Source organism: Prionailurus bengalensis, chromosome B3 (assembly GCF_016509475.1).
Source record: "Prionailurus bengalensis isolate Pbe53 chromosome B3, Fcat_Pben_1.1_paternal_pri, whole genome shotgun sequence".
Classification (NCBI taxonomy): domain Eukaryota; kingdom Metazoa; phylum Chordata; class Mammalia; order Carnivora; family Felidae; genus Prionailurus; species Prionailurus bengalensis.
In genome coordinates this window covers 126,950,065-126,960,656 of record NC_057355.1, presented here as the reverse complement: position 1 = coordinate 126,960,656, position 10,592 = coordinate 126,950,065, and positions in this window count along the sequence as shown.

The window sequence follows — 10,592 nt, the reverse complement described above, 5'->3', positions numbered from 1 at the left end:
CATATAAAGAAGAGATTCTTCAAACTATATTTATATTTATATAATCTATATTTCTATATTAAAAACTGTTTAGCCTAGCATTGCTCTGTCTTTCAAAGAGTGGCTTGCAAATGTCTCTCTTGTGCTGGGCCTGTGGAACCCTAGGCTGAATTGGGGATGGACCATTAAGCCTCAGTTAGGTGAATGAACTGGGTCACAGTGAAGAGAGCAAGTTTCACCTCCCATACTCAACCAAACAATGATAAATGCTGCATTTTATTTTCCCAAGCATCATCTTTCAAGAAAGCAGTCAAACAAGTAAAAATTGGATATCTCAGCATAAATAATACTTTATCTCCGCTTGTCACTGATACTTGCTGCTGACAAATTGGTATAAATATTTGAAGTGCTAAAAAAAATGTGAAGTCATTGTGCTGAAACCAGTGAATACATTTTTGAAGAGATAAAATGAGTTTGGTCTCAACATGAGGAAAGACACTATCCCATAGAAATGGGGCTTTCCATATCTGCCATTATGGTTCCAAACTTCTTTAGAAGAGAGGGAAGAAGAAAAATAAATGAGAATAAGACGAAGGTGGGGTGCCTGGAAGGCTCAGTCAGGAAAGCATGGGATTCTTGATCTTGGGGCTGTGAGCTCAAGCCCCATGTTGAGTGTTGAGATTACTTTTAAAAAATCTTTAAAAAAAATCAGAAAAAGGAAAAAGTCAATAACATAAGACATTGCTATCTTTACTCCTTGGAGTAAATGTCTTCCATATCACTCATTTGGACTCCCCTTTAAATTAATCATCTCAAAGATAGACTTAATTTTTATTTCACCTAGCTATTAAAGTTATTGCATTAAATGTTTGTTAAGGAATAACACCTTTATTGCTTTTTAAATAACATTTTAAAGAATACCCTTTGATGTTAGTAAGTTGGTTAATGGTAATAGCAAGCCCCAGGTTGGTAAGAAAAAAATTAAAGATATTATACAGAAGCAAGTGACATATACAGGTTTCTTTCAGCTTCCTTCTTCTTTTGAATCCAGGATTTTGAATTTGGCTCCCAAGAGAAGCCCTCTTATTTGAAGAATTACATAAAATTCTCTGAGAAGTAGCTCTTGGTAAGTAAGAAGCTTTGAGGTCAGAAAGACCTAGATACCTGTCCTGCCTCTAGGATAATATAACCACTTTGTGCCTCAGTTGTCTTATCTGACAAATGGGGAAAAATGAAACTACCTTGTGAGTTTGTTTGAAGAAATAAATAGGGTAAAACACTAAAAAGCACAATACCCAGCACATGGTAAGCATTCAACAACCATTAGCTATTACTAATATTATTGTTTCTATCCCTCTAAAACATATGCCAGACTGCCCCAAGCTCTGTGGTTATTTTGCTCCTGCTTGAAGATCTGAGTCATATGAAATTTGACGCTAATTCAGCTGTATTTCCTAAATTAACCGTCTTATGTAATTAGCATCTCCTGATTTGTGTGTCTGGGTATTTTTTTTTCCTATAATTATCTTTTCTTTTCCCTCTTAAACAACATTGCCACCCACGTAGTTTTTCAAATTACAGCTTTCATAGCCTTAGCTTATAAAACTGCTCAAATGGCCATCTTTTTTTTTCTTTTTCAATTTCAGTACATCCAAAGAAAAAATCCCTTGGGGAGGGCTTCTCTCTTCCTCAATCATATGTGAAGGTCCATCCCAAATAAAAGGGGTAAAGAACCAGTTTGACGTGGGCTTTGCCCCAACAGTGCAATGACCCCACTTCTCTCTTTCACTCCCAGCTACTTCCTCAATTTTTTCTCAATCAGAACTTGTAACTAATGAAATGTACTAATTTCAAAAGCCATGCTGACCTGTGAATTAAACAAAGGTGAAAGAGATATGCCTTCAAGCCACTCATTCTCCAACCATAAACACTGAGGCCCACTAGGTACTCTGCCAGATTTAGAGACCAATTTGGATTGTAGAATATGAGATGCCAAAAACTCAGAAATGAATAGTTCATTCTCCCATAACCCTATGGGTTCCTGGCGGGTTTGTCCTGGCAGGTGGAGCATAAAAGAAAGGGGAAAATGGCAAGGCAAAGGGAAACTTTCTTCATATCAGAAATTTACATTTATAATTAGTCCCAAAGAGCAGGCACGGCAAGCACAAAATAGTACTATGTGCTTTCACTTTGTTTTTTTGCATCATCCTTTCCTTCTCTGCTTCAATCCAGCTTTATTTTAAGAAAATAACATCTGAACGCTGAACTTTACCAAGAAAATGTATTTCACTTCAAATGAAAATCAGGGAGATTGCTGGTTCTTTCATCAGTTGTAGAGATATCCCACTGAGTAACAAGTTTAATGGATGACACAGGAATGTTTCAGCAGATAGATTATCCTAAAATATTACCATGTCTAGTGCACATTAACATAACTTTCTCAAGCTGTGAAATTAATGAAGAGCTGCAAAGTTCGCTGACTCCATGTTTTTCTAAGATGACCCTTAAAAGAAGACTCCACACACAGCTCTTCTCTCCCGTGTGTTAGTTCGGCCTTCTGACTTAAAAGCAGTTATTCTTCCTTACTCAATCTCTTGGACTGAGAATGGCCATCCACTTTAATGAAACCGAAGTCCCCTTCTCCATATGAATTACTGAACCTAAAATTCTGCCTGAAATTGGGAAATTGCAAGTGTTTCCGTTGTAAGCGATGAAAATATTTTTCATAAAACTTTTACTGAAATTTTAGCATATAATCTGGGACTGAGTAATCATGGTAGAGAAATTATATCATCTAACAATCCCACGATCCTCTGCAAAATGTCCTGAGACTTCTCCATTTTCTCAAATGAAGCATCTGAGTGTCAGGAGGTATATCCCTATGTTAAGTAGCATGTTTCAAAATAGATGAGGACAACTGTAATCAGATCTGATTCCAAAGTCCATTTGCTTCACCATTGTGATGTTAGAAAGGGAAAAATAAAAATAATTAAACATGTCGAGTTTAGCTCATAAGTTAAGAGAGTGTAGTAATAAAAAGCATCTACAAATATTTCTAAGTTACAAACAATGAGGGAAGAATTAATGTGAAAGAAAAAGAATAATGGAGATGTGATGGAATGAAATCAGACAAGGATGAAGTCTATCTGTATCAACTGCCCTATCCCTTCCTGTGTGAAAAATAACCATGCCGAGAAGAGAATAAAGGACTCTTTGTTTCCATATGCAGAAGACAAAGCATCTGAAGCTGAGTGTTGTAGCTGCCACTGTCTTCCTGTTTCCCTGCTTGAGGGTCCAATTAAAATAGAAAAAGGCTAGAGTTTGTGTTTTTCTGTTACCAATAGCTATATATTATTCACTTTGATTTCTCTAGGTATAGAGACAGTTGGGCTTGTGGGAGGGAAGAAGCAAAGAGACCAGTGACTGCCATCTGCTCAGATCATAAGGGCAGCCTATCAACAGAGTGCTTAATAAAGCTATTTCTTTCAAGAATGCTTATCAACTATAGGGGCTGCAGGCCACTGAACCCTGTGCAGAGTCAGTGATGGAATTCCTTTACATCCCTCCCTCTCCTCAAGTATCAGTGTCATACTTTCCAGTGTTATCCACAAGACATCAAACACCCCTGTTATTAAAAGCAAATCATTCCACCAAATAGCTGGAGACATTGAAGTGTTTAAGTAGTAAACAAATATCCAAATAAATCAATATTTGTGTCATTCAATCGATTGTAAAGTGCTAATCAATCATAAGGTGGCATTAGGATGCAGACTGCTCTCATGCTCTCATGCATTATATTGTTCCAGGTGCATTATATTGGATGGTAGCTGTATTGATTGTATTGTATTGACAGTTTTCAGATGACAACATGGTTTCCCAAATATTTTCTGAAAGGTCTTAAAACTAGGAAGTAGTATAGCCTATATTCAAATGTGGCTCTTTTTATTTCCATTCCAGAAATTTCTTCTCTGTATCATAACTCACTCATTTTGGTTATTTTTTGTTGTCACATGGGTATCTTCAAACATAATTATGCTTGAAAGGGGGTGGCAGAATATGCCATCTCAAAATCTGCTACTTTGGCATGAGGATTATTTTGACCTAAAGGCAATTGAGAAGAAGCAGATACAAGAAAAACTCTCTGTCATCTTCCTATTTGCCTAAAGTAGGACGTAAATCTGTAAAGGTGTCCCCATTTCCTCTCTCTACCAGGAAGGACAGAAGTTAATCACAGGAGACAACTCTAGATCCTGATCAGCCCAGGGAGGACACTAGAGGAATCTGTATAACCTTTAGTAACTAGTACTTACCTTCCATTCATTCCCCACATATATTTACCTTCCCATAGTTTGCTGCCTTTGGAAGCCTAAATTCCTTTTCCTTTGTCTCGTCAATTCTCTACAAATTTATTGTCCTTGTTAAGATGCTGTATAAGCCCAAGTTTTAACCACCTCTTTGAGTTATTCATCATCTAGTTTTCTCCCATGTGATGTGTGCTGCACATAGTAGTAAACTGTTTTTCTCTTGTTAATTTGCCTTCTGTCAGTCTAATCTGCATGGCCCCAGATAATGAACCTAAAATAGGTGGACAAAAAAGAAAATGTTTCCTCACTTACTTCAGTATATCAGTAATATTAAAATAATCTCCCTGACACATTCTCTAGTATTAGTTTATTAAATGAGAATAACAACCTTAGATCTTCAAGGTTCTTTACCAACATACTATTTTTTTTTAATTGGTTCATGAATGCTTATAAACGCCAACACATCACACCAATAGTCACTTCTTTTCACGTCATTTTTTCTATACCTCCAACCCAAGAATTTCTTCATATCTGCCTAGAACAAATATTTCAATTTCCCCATTCTCTCAAAATCTGAAAAAAAAAATAATGAAAAATAATATCCTGAAATGGAAGAATATATTCAGTGTCCTTGAAAACCACCACCTGACTTCTTTAGCCATGGCTCAATGTCCTTGAATATGTTGTTTTATGAGCCTTTGATAATCTCATTGTATTAGAAACTGTCTAGAGTCTGTATACTTTATTAAAGCCAAGCCCCACTGTCTACCTTTTCTGTCCAGGTGAGAACTGACACTCTTGAAACTAGAATAACCCAATGTCTGAGCCAGAACTCCCTTTCTTTGCAAATTACTCACATGTGTCCCAAACTGTTGGTGAGCTGGTGTTGAGTGGCTCTTGGATTTCTTTGTGTAGTTAGTCCCTTCACTCCAAGCCATTGACTTACGGGTAATGTGGTGTGAAGCTTGCTTTTCCAATTGGAACTCTCTTTTCAATTCCAACCTTAGTCAGTGGTGATTGAATGTCATCACCTATAGATTGATTTTTGATCCTAAAATGCCACAGAGCATTCATCTCAGAATGGTTCCCAGGAGGTGACCATCAGCATCTCAGAAACCACTACCAGCAGCATGGTTCATCAATCAATATATGCAATATTTTCTTTAAAACTCTGAAATGAATCCAAGTTTTCCCAAACCTCAAGCCAAGTCCAGATGCATGGAAAATGTTAGCAATTTTTTTCCTCATAACTGGCTCTGTTTCATGCATACTTTGCAAAGATTTAGGTTTTCAGGTAAATAATGTATATGGTGGTTTCATTTGGTGGCAACCAAAAAAAACCCAAAACAGGTGAAAACATGGGAGCTGTGGCTGGCTGTTCTTTTCCATCCATGGATTTGTTCAAGTCCAGATGATTCTGGAGTATGTTTTTATAGGAACAATAACAACAAAATGTTCAAATAACCTGAAACATCCAGCATTCCTGAAACTTCCATAGCCTGGGAAACTATGATCTGGACTAAGGAGTGTCATCCTGTAGAAGAAAGGTTATTAACCACACTGCAAATCTATTACCTAGAATAAGATCATTTTGAGCTGCTGAAAAGAGGGACAGAAGCTGAAAAGGAAAGTTTAATCTTTACATATTCATAGTGAATAAAGGGCTGTTTTAACATTGTTACTCATAATTTATACTAACAATATTAGGATGTTTAGGAAAACAGGAAGAAAGTGAGGAAGGGAGTTGGGGAGGGAGGAAAGAAGGCAGGAAGGCAGGAAGGCAGGAAGGAAGGACACTGGGGCATCAATTATATGTTCATATCTGTTAGCCATTGCTATAATAATGCTTAAATGACAAATAAACATAACCATAATGTCATACAACACCTTCTCACTCACAAGTTTCTAGGTCCTTTGGGGTTCAGCTGAACTGGGCTCCAGGTTAGAATAAGGTCTGTGTATCTCATTCTGTATCTCACATTGAAAGGGTAGTAGCTGCCTAGGATATATTTCTTTCATTTGCTGGCTACTCTAGAGAGATGAAAAAAATGAGTAAAGAATTATCTTTGCCCTTGAGGAGATGATGAATTATCTATGCTGAGAGATAAAGAAGAATAGTTCAGACTAGACAGTGAAAAAGAAAACAATTTGTTCTTCGACTTTTAATGCCTTTACAAAATAATGGATTTACTTTCCTAAGTATGATTCTGCAAAAACTAATGATAGTCAGCTAACATATACTGATTATTGTTAGCAACAAGCAGTTACCCATTGCCTTTTACCCCCATCCTCTCCAACTGTCACACCTGATATATTAAGTTGAGAGAGTAAGGGAATATAATGCAATCCCTAAAACTAGGACACTGTGGTGCTTTCAGAAGCAGAAGACACCTGGACAACACCCAGTCAATAAACAGGCAACCGTTTGACAGAAGAGAAAAAAGGTTTGACAATAAGGAACAGGGCAATTACTGTCCTGGAGATATTTGCATTTCTTTTACTATAAGCAGACAAACGTTACACATATTTAAGGAGGTGGTATAAAGAAAAGAATACTGCACATCTAAGATTCTTCCATTTCCATTTCCTTAAAGTGGATTAGAACTTAGACACTCAGGAAAGAGACTGAAAGTAGATCCTGGTGCTTGCTCTACTACTAATTAGCAGTGTGGTCTTTGGCAAATCACCCAGCATCTCTGGAAGTTGTTTCCCTAGAAACCTTCTTTGATTACTCATGCCCTCCCAAAGTTAGGATGGCCAGGACCCCTTTATTCCCTTGTATCTTATTTTCTATTATCTTGCCTATTGAATTGTTTTATAATTACTATGGATTATATTTGCCTCTTGCACTACCCTGCTCTTTGAGATTAGAGTCAGTGTCTTACACATTTTTGTAGAATAAATCCAGGAAAGAAAATAAGACTTCTGGTGATTGGACTAAAGCACTCACACTCTATCATAGGCCCCTCAGAAATTGTGTGAAAGTCTGTAAAGTTCATTTTGGCTGAGGAAATCCCAACATTTGCCGAGAACAAACCCCACTCACTCTCTGCCCCTTACAGTATGATAAATTCTACTATAGGACCCAAGCCCAAATTCAATCGAGTAGGTTGGTATTTTATTCTTCAACATTGCATTTAAATTCTGGCATGGCTATATGACTTGAAAATAAAATTCAAACCTTTATTCTGCCATCTTTTGGTTGTTAGCAATTAATAAAAATGAACAAAGATGAAAATCTTGGTGTTTCCTGGGCTCACAATAACTCTCTCCTTAAAAACAGCGTTTTTAACAGGCCACTGGTATGACCTAGAGAAAGTGCTTGAATGTTAACTTTAGAAGAAAATTGAAGTTATATTCGATCTAAGGTTTTCTTTTTTTTTCTAATTTGAGAAAATTGAGATCCTGAAAGATAAATTAACTTGCACAAAGTTACTCAGTCTCCTAAATAATAGGCCTGTACTTTAAAAGCCCAAATGTGTATTTAAAAAAAAAAAAGAAAGAAAGAAAGAAAGAAAGAAAGAAAGAAAAGAAAAGAAAAGAATATGAAGAGAAAAAAAAGAAAAGAATAAGAAGATTAAAAAGAAAAAGGAGGAGCACCTGAGTGGCTCAGTCAGTTACGCATCTGACTCTTGATTTTGGCTCAGGTTATGATCTCACAGTTCATGAGTTTGAGTCCTGCATCATGCTCTGCACTGACTGTACAGAGCCTGCTTGGGATTCTCTCTCCCCCTCTCTCTGCCTCTCCCCCACACTCATGTGTGTGCTCTCACACACTCTCTAAATAAATAAATAAATATGTAAAAAGAAAAAGAAAAAAGGAAAAATGACTCAGTACCTTACTTCCTTCAATGCCACATATATCACTTGTTTTTATTTGCCACCCTGATAACTCTTCATGAACACTCTTTAATCCGGAATACTCTACTTGTATTTATGAAAAGCTTTGCAATGATGGGTAAGCCATTAGACCTCTCTGGCTTTAATTGTAATAAGGGACTTCATTTATATGATATCCCAGATACTTTCTACATATCCTCTACACAATAGAGAGATTACATTGGGGAGATATATAGATATAGATATAAATATAGATATAGATATATAGATATAGATATAGATATAGATATAGATATAGATAGATATTAGATATTAGATTGGGGTTATATATATATGTATATATATAAAGATCAAATATATATATAAAGATATATATGTTATACTATATGTTATATGTTATATATATATATATAAAGATATATATATATTTATATATATATATATATATATCATTATATATATATAGAGAGAGAGAGAGAGAGACTCAGAAGGCTTAGACACTGCTGGAGAGAACTTTTTCCCCTAGAATTGGAGGTTTATGTTGTGCCACCAGAGTCTTGGGAACAGAATAGTTGCCCTCAAACTTGACTGAGGTAAGTATTGATATATCACAAAGGGTTCCAAAAGCTGAAAGCTCTTATAAATAGTATGAGATTATTTAAATTAAGGCAGGAAATTAATTGTCAGAGAAAGAGAGAGAAGGGGAAGGCTCTACATATGTATATATATATATACCTTTTGTTGTTGTTAATTCATATTTAAACCATATTGATCTTGATTTATTTTTATTATAATATCCATTGGGGATAACTTGTAATAAAATGGGCAAAATCACATACCTGGTAAGAGTTTAACTTGCTGGTTTTGTTCTGGTAATATATTAAAATTCTTATACAGGACTACTGTTGATCTAGCTTTGGGAATTTATTCCAAAGGAAAAGAGTCATGTACAAGAATATTCAGTATGGCATTATGAAAAACTGGAAATGTTCCATATGATCAAAAGTCATACCAATAACTTAGTAGCAGAACTGCAGTTACCACCAATCTTCCTGAAACCCTGAGCAGCATTCTCTGTTATTCTACTCTCACATCTTACCACCTGGACCATAGAAATATTCAAGGTAGAAGGGCCCTTTGTCACCATCTTCTCCAAGTTCTCACTTGAGAAATAGGAAACTGAAGGCCCAGATGTTAAGTGAACCTCCCACGTGAACAGCCATTTATAGTCAGCATAGTTTTCCTTATATAGTACAGGAGGGATGACCCTCCATCTTCTTGTCTAGCCAAATAGTAATCAGATTTTACCTTTTTCTGTCACAGTTTTATTACTCTGCAAAATACCTAGTTTCTACTGGCAAAATTTCTCTTATTAGGTCAGTTCCCAGAAGTGAAATTATTGTCACCCTTGTGTTCAAAAAATTAATCCACTTTCTACTTCTCTGGTTGCTGATGAGTACAAAGACATGATCACATTGCACGGGTCCACCCAGACTGTATCCCAAAGGCCTTTGGAATGCCTAGTAAATCTGGGCTCAACCTGAGGTTTAAAAAAAAAAAATATCCCTGGATTTTCTCTTAAAATGAAGTGGAAAGCTTTTCTTAGCTCTGTCTTCTATCTTGCTTCCAATATAAGACTGAGCATGCTTCTGAACAGATGACATAAAATGGCCACCTCATGAAGACCTATTCCATACTTCAACTCCTGAGCAATCATATTTTCTAGGACAATGTCCCCTAGAGGGTTAAAATAAATATTTTGTATGGCACCCAAAGTCGTTTGCAAAGCCCAGTAATCATTTCATGTAATGAGAAAATAATGGAGGAAGCTCTGGAAGGAAGCCACTAAAAGCCATCTTTTGAGGCTAACATGTGCAAATGGGTTAGCTGAGTTCTATTGCTTTTAAGGCACAGTGATTTAGGTGATTGTTTAAGTCTTTTTAACTGCATCAGTATTTAAACAGCATTTGTATGTCTGAAGACCAGAGAACCCAAAACAAATTTCACAGAAACCCACTCTAATTCTCTAATTTATTAAGAAGTAGGGGCGCCTGGGTGGCGCAGTCGGTTAAGCATCCGACTTCAGCCAGGTCACGATTTCGCGGTCCTTGAGTTCGACCCCCGCGTCGGCTCTGAGCTGATGGCTCAGAGCCTGGAGCCTGTTTCCGATTCTGTGTCTCCCTCTCTCTCTGCCCCTCCCCCACTCATGCTCTGTCTCTCTCTGTCCCAAAAATAAATAAACATTGAAAAAAAAAAAAAAAAGAAGAAGAAGTAATGGCTTTAGGACCATAAGAATTCATAACATATGTGAGTCTGAGAACACACACCAAAGATCACTGGAATTCTGGTGCAATCTGCAATTGGCTATCCTCACAGTAGAAGGCAAAAAAAGAAAGAAAAAAAACCCCTGTCTTCTCTGAAGCAGTTGAGTCTACTTCCTTAAACGGATCAATGACCTAGCCCACTTAT